Below are 16,521 nucleotides of genomic sequence, written 5' to 3'. Positions count from 1 at the left end.
GTATTTGCCTCATAAAAAATGCAGAGATAAAATGACATAAATGTGTATAGAAAATATCACCTAGCCAAATCTACAGAGGGGAAAAACAGTGTTGAAAAAAAGAATTCTACTACAACCAAACAAGACTCTAAAACTAAAAAGATACAGTAGTAAGGGCACTAGAGTTTGATAATCTGTTTAATTTAGAGTCTTTGTGGAGCAGTGCTGAGTAGTTCAGGAACTACCTTAGTAGGAAGGAGACAAATTTGCTTCAATTTCCTTCCTCTGCCACTCCTGCTTCAGTGGAAAGGAGTGGCTGACACTGTGTGAATACCTTCTTGCCTTTTCCTGTAATCATACACTGTTCATCATAGGATTTTTTCAAAGCAGCTTGGTATGTTTTGTGATGATATTCCTATTAATTTCAAAGAAAAACATTTGACTAAGAAACACCAGCAACTCCTTTAAAAATCCTCTAATAACTGGACTTTTACCACTATGATCCTAAAGGTAAAATGACAAAAGCAAACCAGGCTTCAGCCAGAGCTGTGTGGCAGTGACAGCTTAGAGAGGCAATGGTACAAAGTGAAACATGAGAGTACTTCATGCACACTCTTGCTGTGGGTTTATTTACTCTTGCTGGGAATTTATTTTTTTCCTTGCCTCCTTCAAGTGCTTGGGAAAATTCTACAAACAGGTCTTCAGCACCAGACTCTTTACTCTAAACTTCTGATTTGACATCACTAGATAGCTCAAGCATTTTTATTTTCTTTGTCCACCTATAACAATTACTCTACTACTAAACCTGTCTTGAAATTGGGCTTTACAGGTATGACACAGAAGGTCAGAGCAGGGAGAAGAGCAGTGGCCCCTTAGGTGCCTCTGCCCCGAGCTGCAGAGAGGCTTGGAGGTGCATAGAGTTGCAAGTGGGAACAGATGAATGTTCTCAGCCTGGACACAAAATTAATTGGGAGGAAATATAGAAAAGGAATTGCCTTGCTACCTCAGCATCTCCTCACAGCTGGAGGAGGAATATGGCTTGGTCAGGATGGCTGCCTTTGGTGCTGGTGGGGGATGGAGATCTTTCTTCAGCATGGATTATTTAGGCTTTCTGAAGCTGAGTGTGACATTGTCCATCTCTGTCCAGCTTGTTCTCTTTTCCCATAAACTTTGCTTTGTTTAAAGGCGGTGGTTTAGTCTGTCACTTGTGGTGAAATATTGCTTTTTGAGCCTTACATGTTCTGTAATCCAGTTTTACAGTTTCTGCCAGTATATAGAAGAATAAAAAAGTATTTTTTAAAAAATAGCTCTAGTTATGAACAAATGTAACAAAAATGTTTCATTTATGATAGTGTAATGTATTACTGGAAATTTCATATGGATGAGTGACACAAAAAAAGCAGTGCTTTAGTTGCTAGCATAAGCCAATTTTTGAGTGTCAGGTGGGTCAATGCAAGGGAAAACTCTTATCCCTCTCCCCATGGGGAACTTCTGCGGGCTTGAGGGCTCACATCAGGCATGGTGTGCTGTGAAGGATGTGGGGAAGACTTTTCAAGTGTTTGGGGCTGTAGGCAGATGAGGATGCTCAGAGCACTTCAGTGTCACTGTCATCAAGGGCCCCTTCTAGAGGTTTTTGGGGAAAGCATATGTGAAAGACTGTATAAACAGAAGGGAAGGATTTGGGGAGCCTTGTCCATAAGAATTGCTGGAGGTGAGTGAGGGAATGGGATTTGGATGCCTTCCTGATATGGGAGATAAAGAAATGCAGCAGTAGGCATGAGCTAAACCTGCAGAATCTGGCTCTGAAGAGGCTGTTTTGCCAAGGTGGAATAGATGCTTCTGCAAATGAGAGGCTTTTGAGTAGAGCTTGGAGGCAAAACCAGACCCAAACCACCACAACTTAGTTGGTGGCCTAAAGTCACAAATCGTTCTTCAGCGATTTCTATGGAACTCTCTTTAATTTCTGAGGAATGTAGGAGACAGCAGATAAGGGCTGCCTGAGTTAAGAGATAAGGAAAAGCAACAGCAGTTTCAACATCCTCTTCTGACTGTGACAATTGCCAATTTTAGAGTGCCTGACGCTATTAAAACTGGATCTATTGATTTTACATGATTTTCCATGTATTGCAAGCCTTCTTTACCATGTCTACCATGTAAAAGGTGCATTTGCCATTTGTTATATATCAAGACAAACCAGTTCTATATGGAGAAATAGCTCACATAGCTGCTGGAGTGTTGAATCTAGACAGATCTATGACACTCATTCTAGTTGCAGTCAGTGCTAGGTTTTTGAGAATATAGCATCTCAAAAGGGAAAGTAAAACTTTCAATAGTTTAAACAGATGTTTTAAGTACTTAAAGCTATTCTTCTCCTTCCTCCCCCCCCTCTTTTTTTTTTGGGAAATAAATAGTGCCAGGAAAAAAATTGCAGATACATATTTGGAAAAATATTTTTTTCTGTCTCATGAAGAAGTATGAATAAACCCAGTACTTACAGCCAAGGCCAGCTCTACTTTAGCACTTCTACTTATTTTTCACTGTGTTCTGTTTTCTTAAAAAAAAAAAATCTTTTGATATAAAAATATATTGTATTCAAGTGATACAGCATTTTAGGATCCTGCAAACTGGACCATAACCTATGATCTTTTTCTTTGGCTCTAATCTGCAGAGTGACTGTGAGAATTAAACACTCCTCTACGAAGCCAACAGTATGGGTGTGTATGAATTAGTGACAACTAAACCTGGCTTCAAGATTCAGAGTTTGATCCAGGTTATGCATACTCATTAAATTTGGGAACATTCTGATTCTTGAAATACGTTGTACTCATTTAAAATAAGGATGTATAAGTTAATCTTAAATCGGGGTATTCTCTGCTAGTGGGTGTTATGTTGAGCATCTTCTAATAGCTCCATTGTGTGTGAAATTTTTAGCTTTGAGACCTTGCACAAAAAGGCATTTGCCTGCAATTTTGTTTGTAAAGGATCAGTCCGCATTGAGTACTAGGTTTATAGCTGTTGTGTCATCCTACGGCTAAACCTGAGTGAAGATGCTTTTTTCCTCTCTCTCATGTTTCTAGCTGATAATTCTTGCTCTTCAGTACTCTGCATGCACTGTCTGCACTTCTCATAGTACACAGCAACTTTGGAAAATTTAAGCAATATAATATAGAGGGGAAAACTTCTGTTTCATTTGTTGCTGGTTTTAGCTCCTGTCTGACTCATTAGGGAGAAGATAATAATTTGTTGTCAGATAGGTGAGATGGCTGCCTACATGAACAATATGATTTATGACTGACTGTCACAATAGACAGTAAAGCAAAGGAAAAAACTTCAAGTTACTCTTAATTTGCTGGGTCCCGGCTACTGTACTGGACTAGCATGTGCTGTCTTAAGTCACGTCCATTTACACACACCTATCTCTTTCTACACGCACTATGAAAAGCTTCTCATGAGACACCAGGATTCTGACCTGGTGGAAACCAGCTTCATCTCTGTTACAATATTACTGTTATCAGCTGCATTACTAAACTAAGTTGACCTAAGTTGATATACATTTCTCTAGCCTTAGTGTTCCTCTCTATTTTTATTAAAAAGAATTAAACCCAGGTTTTATTAACTGTTTTTCCTCTCCTTTTCTTCTGAGACTGCAGAGGAAACGGTTTCATTTCTTTGGGTTTGCATGTGCTTGCATGAGGGGAGAGGGGTGGACACCTTATTGTGTGAAAGTCAAACCAGTTAGAAAAGCTTATGCTTTTACTGCCAGTTGCTAAACCTAGTTTTTCACTTGGCGCTTGCAGCAGTGATTTCCATAGCTGAAATCTTAGGAAAATTATCTTTTGTACTCCAGAGACTCTTTGACTAACTTTTGAGACTTCAGTGAAAGTCAGCTGTTTGAAGATTGTTATGGTCCTGAAGGAAAAAGCTGAGACAGACCATGGGATGCAAATCACTGGTTTTATTGGTGCATAAAGCACAGGTCATGCCTGTAGCTCTCTAAAAACTACTGCTCAACTAGGGAGGAGTCAAACTCTTTGAAAGGCCAAGCATTGACCTCTCAAACACTATTTTGGTAGCCCTGACAGTCCAGGAACAGTTATCATGTCAGAGAGAGATAATGTTTCTGTCTATGATGTCTCAGGCAGGGCTGTCTGTACCTGTTACTCCACTGGGCTCAGCTGCCACCAGCCATTTCGGCAGCAGAGGCAGGCATCGGGCCTCAAAGTGAGGCAGAAATGAGACAAGCAGATAGATGTAGCTGGTGATGATGTGATGAGGAAGCAAACAACCCAACCTTGTGTTTGCTTCTTGCACTGTTATTTGCACACATAAAATGCCTTATGAGGAGGTTGTAGCTAGGTTACAAAACATGAGTACTGCTTTCGGTTTGGTGAGCCGCTGTTGCGTACCTTACAGGTGACTAACTGGAAGGTATTTGTCCATATGAGGATTTATTTGTTAACTTTTCACTCTGCTACAAAAAGACTTCAGTTTGTTTGCGCTGGTGTTAGTATGGGTGAAGGACTGCAGCTCCTTCTCACCATTGATTTCCTCTTTTCTTTGTCCGCTAAACTGAAGGTGCATTGGTAATGGCTGCTGGTATGTGTCCTGGCGCAAATATGTATGGCTGGTCAGGTAAGGAAAAGAAATGTACTGGGCCAGGCTGCTGGTACGTTGATGCATCTGCCTTTCCTTCCCCTGGAAACACTGAAAATGTCTGACTCCAAAAGGGAAAGATGAAGACAAAAAGGCTGTTCTCAGCTCATTCTCCTGCCCTGAAAAAAAAAAAAAAGAGAAAAATGGAAGGGGGGAAGAATGAAATAAGACTTCTTCATGTGACTATTATTTCAATATTTAAAATACTAATATTGTTATATTCATAGCAAACTACCAATCTAGAAGTACTGTAAACTAATTTTTTGCTGTTTCTTAATACTGTGTTGTATTAATGATGCTTTAACAAATACCACATTCTTACATGATTTTTTTTCTGGAAATATAGTTCCATGTTTTAAGATTTAGATTTCAAATGGTATTTTATCCATAAGCTCTGTGACATTTTTACAATTCAATAATACCAGAACATTTTATTTTCAATGTTTTTCTTCCCCTATTTTAATAAGAAGTCAAGAGGGGGAAAACCCCCCACATATCTGTACTTACAGATCCATCAGTGTACATCATTGCTTTGTATCTGATGCAAAAAAAAAAAAAATCCCAAAACCAACCCTCAGAACTGCTTTGCATATGTTTATTCTAGAATGATATTTTTTGCTCCAAAAAGTAAAGGCTAATTTCAAAAGGTACCAGTTTTGAACATGTTCTTCATTTTGAATTTTTATTTACAAAGTTTTTTTCTATACCTTCAAAATATATAAACCCCACCCCACTTCTTAATCCAGAAAACTGTCCCTATATGATTAGGAATAATTTTCGTCTGTTGATATCTCTCATACATATGAGAGAACAGGCTTAGTTATTATCTGTGATTCAATCTGCTCTTTGAAAAAAGGTCCCAGCAATTACCAGGTCAGTAAGTTCATCTTTCCAGTTGCCTTCAAGTGTTGTAGTTTTAAGTGCTTGTTTGAAGGTAAGAAGTGTATTCCCTCACTGTGTGAACAGTATCATACTGTGAGATTTACAAGCAAGCAGCTTAATACCTTCCCCAGTATTGTCTTCAAGGTATTTCACTCCCTTTATTTTCCTCCTTTAGTAAATAAGGCTGCAAGTTTCAAATCTGAGTGCTTAAAATTAGGCTTTTAGATCTGTAGTCAGGCTTTTAAATAGCAGCGTCTAGATTCTCAGAAGTGAATACAGGTTGATTTTGGAAGCCTACAGAGGGTATTAAAGAACAAGTTCAGGCAGCTAGCTTTGGCATTTTTTTAACCTCAATTTTACGTTTTGCACTGAGGTATTTTCCTCTGATAATGGGGAGGTATGCAGTCCTCCTCATACAGCAGCAAACTCTAAACAAAACTGCTTACATGTAAAGAACTGGAGTCATAATGCTCTTCTGTAACCACCGAGTACAGCTGTCAGATCATAAATTGCCCTTAATTTATTTTATGTGTCAAAGTTATTCTGTGCTTGAGTATCAAAACTGGGTAAACTGCTCTGTGAGAAATAAATTTTGTTCTCTCTAATTCTGAAGTTTGAATGATTTCAAATATGTAAAAAAATTGATCGCCACCTGGTAAAACTGCTGTTTCACCTCTCTCCCAAGATCATATTACTCAGAAACCCATGCCCAGTTTTTCTGTGCTACCCTGCCTTTTGCATGGCTTGTGCAGCCCCTGGAGATGCTCCGCAGAGAGCGGAGTTGTGTTGTGTCGGATCCGAACAGCCCGGATAGATGGCGTGCCTGCAGCTGTGGTGCAGGGATGTGTGTGCAGAGGCAGCACAAGGTGTGCCATGATTAACTTTGCTCCTGTAGACAAAGGCTCGAGTTAGAGAACTGTAGAACTGCTCAAAAATAACTGGTTTGGAGCAGATAATTGGAGCCAGCCCTGTATATCCATAACCGCCCACACTAAGTGGTCCTGTATTGCTTCTCCTTGCCAATGTTCTCTCTGAAGGTAAATTTATGGTTGTGTTTGTCCGTGCTGCGGCTGGGTCAAAATAATAAGCTTCCTTCATAAGCAAGCAGAACATTCTTTCTTTAAGGAAGATTTCCAAAAGAATAATGTGGAGAAATTGGTGTAGCCACTGCACTTAGATATAATTGCAAACAGGTGCCTTTAATACTGGGTTGCTGCTTCATTCAGTCAGGTTAAACCCCACTTTGCCATGCCAAGTGAGGTTGGCTCATTGCACAAGGGAAAAGACTCTTGCCAATCTATTTGAGCTCCAAAGCTCAAGTCGTAAAAGTCCTTAATGTTTATCCCATGTAAACTACCATTGCTGTTATTTTATAGCAAAATCAGGATACGTGAGTAAAAGTAGTTGAACCTTCATAGAGTGTTTTTGGATGAAACCAGTGTATATTAGAAATATCTAAATAACATCTAGTGTTACTAAGATATTTAGTTTATTTATCTTCATGCTTAACCTGTTTTTCATGGTAATGGCTTATGCAACTGCTGCCTCTGTGTCCTCCTGTCACCCCTTTGGCGAGTGAGAAATGGTGCTGCTTAGACAAATGAATAGCTTTTGTTCTGTTGGGCAGCTTTATCAGGTTCATTTCTGCTGGTTTTGCAGTGGGTCACTGGGTATAGGAGATGTGAGCCCAACAGAGCTCTGAACTCCATAAGGCACCAATGGTGGTCAGAAATAAATCATTTGAAAACCAGACTGGATTCGCTCCACCATTCACTGGAATGCTTGCTGTAGTTTGGGAAATGGAGGATCCCAGCAGTCAGGCTACCTGGTCAGACTCAAAGTTTCAGTCCCAGAGCTGAAGGGGAAACTGGGTTTTCTGCCTCTGTTCTTTCTTCTTTCATCTGGTTAGCATCGTCCCTAATGTCTCCAAATTAAGCTGCTTTGCAAAAAACTGTTTAAAAATACTTTCTTTTTCTATAGTTTGATATTCATAAAAGAAAAAGTTTGGAGTTCTTTATTTGTAAGGGGTCAATAAGTCTAAGGGAAGGGGTGATTCAGTTGATATCTCCCACCTGAAATTCCAGTAGGTTTTTAATGTCTCCCTCACCAAAAGTCATTAAGGAAATTAAGAAGCCTTAGGATAAGGGGTGGAGGTCCTTGCACAGAGGGATAATTGCTCAAAAGACAGGAGATAGACAAGGGGTGAGTTCTTGGTTACTGCAGCAGATGGGGTTTGCCAGTGGTGTCCCATGGGTTCTGTGCTGTTTATAAACATGTATATAAATGGGCTTGAAAGGGGGCAGAGCAGTGAGGTGACTAAGTTTGCTGTTGATACACAATTATTCAAGGTAGTGAGGATGAAGGCAGACTGTGAAGAATTACACAAGGATCTGAAGAGACTGTGTGACTGGGCAATAAAATAGTAGATGAAATTCAGTGTAGATAAATGTGAAGTGATGCATGTGGGGAAAAACAATCCTAGCTTCACATATAAAATGATTGGCTCTGAGCTGTCTGTTGCCACTCAGGAGTGAGACCTTGGGTTATGATTGATAGTTCCATGAAAACATCAGCCCATGCTCAAAAGCAGACTAAAAAGCAAATCAAATTTTAGGAATTATGAGGAAAGGACCAGAGAACAAAACAGATAACATCATTATGCTGCCATATAAATCTATGGTTCACCTGTACCTTGGATACTGCACATCGGTCTGACTTCCTCATCTCAGTGAGGATGCATTAGGATGGGGAAGATTCAGAAAAGGGGAAAGGAGGATGTATGCAAAGGGCTGAGTAGGCTGGGACTCTCTTGTCTGAGAAAAAGCTGAGGGTGATAATGATAGAGGCTGACAAAACTGTGAATGGGTGGAGAGGGATGGATCTTTCATTTTCTCTTTCAGCACAAGGGTTAAGGGTCATTGGATGAAGCTTATAGAGAACTGGTTTGGAACAGAGAGGCAACTCTTTCAGAAGTGAATTATGTGCCTTGCCAAAGGTGTGCAGAGGGTCTTTGGGGGACTGGGCAAATAGTTGGATGAAATGTCTGGTCAAGGATTGCTAGAAGCAGAAACCACAACAAGCTCGAGAAATCTCCTGAAAAAGTGCTGGAGACTGGAATAGCTTTGTTAGAAATACTACATATGATTGTCCTGTACTTTCCTCTGTGTCCACTTTTGGTCTTTGTTTGAGACTGATAAGTGGATTTGAGGAGATTAGAGTCTACAGGCTGACTATTTGAGCCCTGTCAGAAATCTATGAAGTGTATGCATGCAAGTGACTCGTATGTCAGTTAGATACCAGCAGGACTTAGATGTCTCCTTGTCCAATACTGAGTGCAAAGACTATTGCAGAAAAAGGAGTCTGACTTTGATAACACAGCCAATTGTTCTGGTCTTATGTACACTGATCATGTTAATGTGTCAGAAAATGCTTATAGTGCAAATTCAAAGCATATGTTAGTAGTAGGAGATGTATACCTTGTGAATTTGAGTAGGATTCAAGGACATCAAATAGCTTTTGAGGTGGTACATGAAGGTGTTCACAGGTGGGAATCAAAGATTTTGGTTGGAGCATCCTCCAAATATAGAGAGTTATAAAGTTTGGAAAAAAAAGTCCTTCTTCCTACACTTAAACTGTTTCTAAAGCCAGCTCTCTATTTACACTTACTACATGTGTTGCTGCATATAAGCATTCATTTCACCATACAGTTATTCACTTAGAGAAGTGGAGTATTGCTCAATCAATTCCAATAAATGGAATACTATGTAAGAATTGTGGATCAAGTACTTGTTTTCTTACCTGTCTCTGAAGGAGCATGCTGGTTTTCTTACCTGTCTCTGAAGGAGCATGCTGGTTTACTTGAACAGTGCTGCTTGGGACTGAAGAGAAATCTGTTATGAATAAGGAATAGAAGATATTATAATGTGTATTGCAAATATGACAATGCAAATTCTAGGAAGATATAGAGAGAGCAAAGGGAATGCACACAATAGCGAAGTGTATAAAGCCTGGGAAACAGTAACTGAGATGAGTTAAGAGTTTTCTTGAATTCTCTTAATAGTTTGTGGAATGTTACACCTTTTGTGTCTTCTGTTCCCCAAATCAGAATGTTTCTGCTGAATAAAACAGATAAATACTGAATTAAGTATTTCTCTTGAGATGGTTGATGTCAAAATTATGAAAGAGAAAACCATGCTGCTCATCTTGGGTGTGGGGAGTGGATGTTAGATGTGCATGGGGAGAGGAAAGGGCTGAGCCTGAGGCAAAAATGGTCCAGTTAATTGCTAAAAGCCTTTAAAAATAACTGCTAGTTGCTACTGTAGTAGGTCCCATCTGTTCTAACAGAGCATAAGTTGACATTTGAAGGAAAACATAACTGACTAAATGTCAACCAATGCAGTGAAGTAGTCTTGAGAACAGAAGTTGATTTAAAAGTCCTGAGTCTGACTCTCATGGAAAGACAGGGAAGGGCTTTGGTTCTGCAGCATCTCCGGGGACCCCTTCCTCTACTTTGCTCTCACAGTGAAGGATTTTTTTTCCCCCACATGTCGAATTGGAGTTTTGCTTGTTAAAGCCTGTAACCATTGCCTGGAGAGGACAGATAGTTGTGAGGCAAACATGATTACAAGAACGAGCAGACATTCCTACTTGGGATGGTAAACAAGTTTCTGTTATCATTTTAGTGATGGAAAGACATAAACCTGCGGTGGAGTGCCTTGCCTAAACTTAATTCATGTCTGTCTCTGTGTAGTATACCTGTGGCATGTACTCTTTGCAAACTGGTTGGTAACATAATGGGTAATCTGTTCAACCTAGCAGGTTATGTGCTCTCTGGACAGTACTGACTACCATGTAATGTCCCTCTTGCTCTGAACTGTTGGTGCAGATAGCTGCATCAGTGACAATCTGACTTGTGACTTGCAGGTGTGTACCACAACCAAAGCTGTGACAAATGTGCAAAAGACCTGTGTTGCACTATGAATGATGATCAGTAAATTCATCAAAATCGTCTTATTTTATGAATTAAATTATTTTTTTCTCATCTGCTAAGACTGAAGAAAGGATGACTTCTAGGAATGACTTGAATCTCCTAATCATCTTGTAAGCGAACTGAACAAGAACTCTTTATTGAGTCGCTCTCAAACTTTGTTAGTACCCGTACCTATCCCTCAGTGTTCCTGATCTGCCTTCTAGGAAAAAACCTGAACTCTAAAAGGCCAGGAGAACATAAGTTTTTCTTTATGTACAAGTAAACTAATTTTTCGTGCTCTTCTGTACCTATTCCTTGATCAACGTCTTGTGTCTGTCTTCAAAGGACACTTCAAGATGAGGAACCAGGTAAACAGTGGGGAGAGAACAACTAGAAAGTTAGAAGGTCTGTCTGACGCTTTATTCACATATGATAGGGAATTTTTCTTTAGCACAAGGAAATATTCTTACCAACTATTTCTTTCAAAGAGGCAGAAGAATCAAACACAAGATACCTGAAGTATATGTATTGCAGGGAAAGTAGATGAAGCTCATTGTTCATTTATGTGATGTCCATAAGTCTGCATTTTGCAGCCAGAAGTATTACCACCTATTTAAATGTTCTTCAGAGTATTGGCTTACATGTATAGTTTAGTAATATCTTGCAATGCATCCAGAATTTGCATTTATTTTTAAAATATATTGTTAGTACAATGCAATGACACAATGCCAGCTGTTGTGTTTAAGCAACAGCTGATGGTTTCTTTTGATAACTGATGAACCTTAGGTCTAGAAAATGTAGAAACTGGCGTGCTCTGATACTGTTTTCATGTTAGTATGCCTATAAAAGCCTTGTTAAAATACACTTGTTACAGCAGTCCCTGACAGCATGTGAATAGTTTGTCCTTATTTTGATTTTTTGCAACCCTCCACGATGACAATTTGGAAACAGTGGCAAGTATTAGTATAAAGTCAGTGCAAGTGCCATTTGTACCAAGTAGTGGTACTGCTTAGTGTATGCTTAGGAAGGAAAATTTCATGTAAAGTGTTTTGTTTCCTCTCAGAGAAAGGAAAACTTGGCTCTGGCATTAACCAGAAAAGCTGTTCTGTGTGAGTGCAGCTGCAGCAGCAGTTGGCCATGCATCTTTGCAACTCTATGGGCAATTGTTGACTTCTTCATAGAAAAACTTCTAGCAGGCTTTTTGACTTTTGCTGTGCCCTATTATCCATTTTGTTTTGAATAGAGTAATAACACTGGGAGGGGAAACCCAACAACTTTCTATCTGTAGGAATCAATTTGTATATTTTTTTTAGTTTTACATCTATTTTATCAGTGCTGACTTTGTAGAATGCCGACGTAAAGTCTTTGAAGCTATCCTACGTTTTGTTTGATTACTTGTATTCGATGATGCAACGTGGTCTAGCGGAGGATGTCCCTGTCCTCAGCGGGGGGGTTGGAACTAGATGATCTTTAAGGTCCCTTCCAACCCAAACCATTCTATGTGGCTGGGGTAATGCGCTCGTGTGAGCATGTGGGTCTGAGTTTGTGTGCTGGTCAGCCACGCTGGTGTGACTACAGCACGCTTTGCTTTTCAGAAAGGTTTGACACTTTTGGTGGACTGTTTGGAAGTATTGCAGAATTCTAATCTTTTATAGCAAGCTGTAGAACAGTAAACTTGCTTTTGTTGTCTTCCAGAGTAGTCTGTTATATACACTGGGGTGTTTCTGCAAGTCTGAACACCTCTGTTAGCCTGTTTTATCAAAGGTGTTAATTCACAGTGCTTACTACTGTAGGGATAATAGCATCTCTGTGGATGTTTTCATCTAACATTTCTGTTGGTTCTTGGCGATGTCACTAGTTTGATCTTGTTATGTGGCCAAAGAAATGGAATCTTTTTTTATTTTTACACAGATTAATCTTAAATACTTAGTACACTTTGTGAAGCAAAGTTTGAATGCTTCACATTTTGGTTTCATGCTTCATATTTTTTTCAAAATCAAGGATAAGAAATAGTAGGACCAGTAGAGAAATGTGTGATAAATTATTTGAGTATCTGTAGCGGAAAAGGTTGGCAGCTGTAAAAGGAGTCTGTTGCCCACTTTAGCGGTTCCCAGCAGAGATATCTGATAGGTGTTGGACCACTGTCAGTGCCTGATGGAGGGTTTTCAGCTGGAGCTGTAGAAGGCAGCTAAGGATGAAGAGATTTGCACAGAGGTCTCTAAGCAGGCTAAGCCTGCACCTGATTTCAGGACCTGAGAGTGCTGCATCCTCAGAGCTATTCAGTCATGCTGATGCTACTCTGGAGCCTATGTTAGCACTTCTGGGTGGTTCTGCATTATTTTATATGGATACGCCTGTCCAGTGGTCTTTCTATATACACTCCTAGAATGACAGGCTTTCCAGACCCTCTAATGTAAGCTGATCTCATGAAGGACTTATCACTGACATACCGAATAATTGAGATGGCTTTTTTGCTACTGAGGGTAATGAAGATAATTTATCAGACGTTTCCCTTTCCTTTGCTCCCTTCCCACTTTCCTTTAGAAAAAGATGCAAATGCTCACCAAGTCAGAACTTGGACCAACTTAACTGAAAATATGGTAGGCTTGCCATCAGACAAGAATTGTCAGCTCCAGACTGAAATCAGTCTGAATACTGGTTTTAGTTTGATCAGAAGTTAGTGGTTGTTACCACCTGATGGTCTCTGACTGCCTTTTTGCAGGGTGAGAAGGCTGTAACTTGCACTAACTGAAAGAGCTCTGATGTACCAGCGCTTTCGGAGCAGTCCACAGCACTGTTACAGCTGGTGATTTGAGTTTGTGACTTAAATGGCTTTGTAACAAAGTTAATCCTATTCAGGTTTTAAAATTTTCATTCTGAAGTTGGAAATGTCACATAGCTCTGAATAAAGCAAAAAGAAAAAGAGGAAAGAAAACTGCATAAGAATAAATGTGATTTTATTTTTGTAATTTGGTCTATTACTCTGTAGAGTAATAGAAGGTTTTTTTCTTCAGTTTTCCCAGGGGAAAAAAAGTAATAGTTTACCTAGACTCTGCCTTGTGTTATTGCTGTTTCCCTGTACAACTCTTGCAACAGCACTTCAGTTTCTCATTTTTTATCTGCTGAACAAGGGCAACATGGATATGTCACTGTCCTGACCCCTTGATGAAATATTTCTAAAATGTGGAGGGTGTCCCCAGTCAGCCCTTTAATCGGTTAAAGCTCTGAAATATTAAGCTTATATCTATCTTTGTAGAAAGACACCTCCAACTGAAATATAATTTTAGATATCACTGTACAGACCTGATCCTTTGTTCTGCATGTTTGCCATGTTGCCTCATCTTCTTGTGGATCATGTGACAAAAGTCACAGCTCAAATGCAAAGTACTCTTAATCACTGTAAAAAGTCAAGTTTCCTTGTGTTCTTTAGATGATCCTATTGAGCGATATATGCTTACTAACAGGTACGGAGGGGTTTAGTTGGGCTGCTTCTGTGCTCACAAAAATCCTAACATTTTTACTCCAGCTACTGTGCTAGGAAAGTTAAGAAACAACAACAAAAACATGTTTTCCCAGAGCTATTCTACATCTCTATAGGAGTAAAATTAAACTTATAACAGTTACTCCACAGTGAAGGAACCCAAGTGATCCAACTGAAAGTGAAATATTAATGTACCATCTCTCCTCCTTACCTTACTTTTCTCTCCTGCAGTCCCTTAAATGCAGAGAAGTAACATGAAAAAATTTCTTGTACAAACAAAATACTTTAGGAACTGGAAGTGGGGTTGGGAGGGCGGTTAGTGGCATAGCTTCAATAATTTAAAAAAAGGTAAGTAGGGACTCACCGTTTTCTGCCTCTAGGAATTACAAAATATCTCTCGTGTCTCTCAGTTTAGTTCTGGTTTACTTTCTTCATGCATGGATTGGTGAATAAGATAAAAGAATCTTACTTAGAAAATGAATTCATGAAACTGCCAATATTTTATGAAGTATGAATCCAAATTTTATTCTGATCTGTCACTTGAGTATTGCTGAATATTGGTATAGAAGACAATTGAGAACTTACTGATGCTGACCGATTAGAAGATATACTGTGAGGCCCGTGTGTGCATGGCGAGAACCTCTCTGATTAATAGTGCTGCTGAGAGTGTGACGTATCTGTGCTGCTGTGTAACTTTTTCCGGATGCTAGACACTTATGTTTAATGATATTTGCCACTTAAATAGGAAGAAAAAGATTGAGGTGGTGTTAAATTGCTTTTCTCAGTGTGTGTGCCGTAGAAAGGGAAATGAAAGATTAAATCAGTGGGGTTTTTGTCTTTTGTGCGTGTCTGAAGCGAGGGCTCTGGCTTTAACACGTTAGTCTGCACGTGGGCAGATCTGCTGAGCTGGCTGTGCCCCATCTGGGAGGGGGCTGTCTCTTACTGCGTGGGGATAAACCCTGTGTATACTCATGCTATCCGTGACGCCCAGCTTCAGGACAGTCCTGGACAATCACAGCACCTCTTTACATCAGAAGAACCTTCCTATAAGTTTAGAAAACACCCCCCAAAAACCTGAGAACCGGACAAACTCAGAACTCAAAATCAGGCAACAGAGTCTGAGCGCTTCTCATGCTCTTCATCTGAACCATCCTACTATCCATTACTGCTTGTCCAGCCTGAGGCCTCCGAGGAGATGGTTTTGAAAATGATACCTTTAAATCCAATGATGCTGTTTCCACATTGCTCCTAACAGCGACGCGGTGTTGGAGAATATGGAAATAGTTCAGTGGCTTGACTGCCACCTACTGCTCGCTGCTCCGCACTCCCGGGCTCTGCCGGCTTCGGCAGCCGGGAGGATTACATCTTCGTCAAATTTGTAGGAAAAAACCCCCTATTTATGTGTTTTTGAACAAGATGGAGGCTACAACTTGAATTTACAAATATTCACTATTCCTAGTGGTTTACAATCTATAAATTTCCGATGCAAGAGATGCTGAGGAACTTGAGAGATATGTTTAGCATATGGAATTGGTAAAAAGTTGGAGAAGCTCCACATTTGAATTTCAAAACCTACAAAGTTAAACAAAGGAAAACACTTGATTTAGGAGGTTCTTGGACTTTAAATGGCAAATACAAGTTTTCATCATTTTTTTAGCATCTAGCAGTTTTCTAGCGGGGGCTGTCAGTTAACTCTCGTTTCAGCCAAGCGTTAATTCCAGGTTAAGGGGGAAAGAGAGGAGCTGCCTAGCAAACACCCTGTTTTCTGTGTCACAAAAGGCCCCATCCTGCATCACACAGAACCGCCTTCTCTAACAGTGGTCCTTGCAGGAACCTGGCACTGCTTGCCTTCAGGGTCTTGTGCAGTCTTGAAATCTTGAGAATCAGACAGCACTGTTCAGACCCTTTTCATGGCAGTGTTTCTGGGGGGGGGGGGGGAAAACCAAACACCAACAAACAACCCAACAAAAAACAACAAAACACCCCAACCCTCCTAAAAACTGAAACAAACCCCAAACACCTCCCCCCGTCCCCAATATTAACAGCTATAATCCAGTCTACAGCCTTATGCTTTAGGTACTGTCCAGAGCTGTTGCTGTCATTTGGTGCCTTATTGTTTCATGCCCTACAGTAATTATACTGCACAAAAACACCAGGATCATGCACATTGCATGATATAAATGACAAACATGAGGAGCAAACTGTATTGCTGTATCAGTATTTACTAATGTGATCAGAATAAGAGGTAAATAAAATTTTTCTTTACAAGAAATGTAAATGTGGTCACCATAAACTATGTATAGGAAGTTTTTTTTGTGTAATAGCCTTTCTGGTAGTAAGCAGTTTGTTAGCTTCAGGTTTAATTTACAACATCCCTGTTTGCACTTTCAGTGCCACTGTTGGGAGGTGGATTGAATTCCTATGAAAACCTTTCACTCTGCCCAGAAAAACCCCAGAGCTCATCCTCCCTATGTTTACAATGCTGGAGGAGAGCAAAGGGATGTTAAGCTACTGCTCACAAAGTTCAATCGGAGCCCTATAGGCTATGCCAGGAGAC

Source organism: Grus americana, chromosome 6 (assembly GCF_028858705.1).
Source record: "Grus americana isolate bGruAme1 chromosome 6, bGruAme1.mat, whole genome shotgun sequence".
Lineage (NCBI taxonomy): Eukaryota > Metazoa > Chordata > Aves > Gruiformes > Gruidae > Grus > Grus americana.
Note: the sequence above shows the minus strand (reverse complement) of the source record.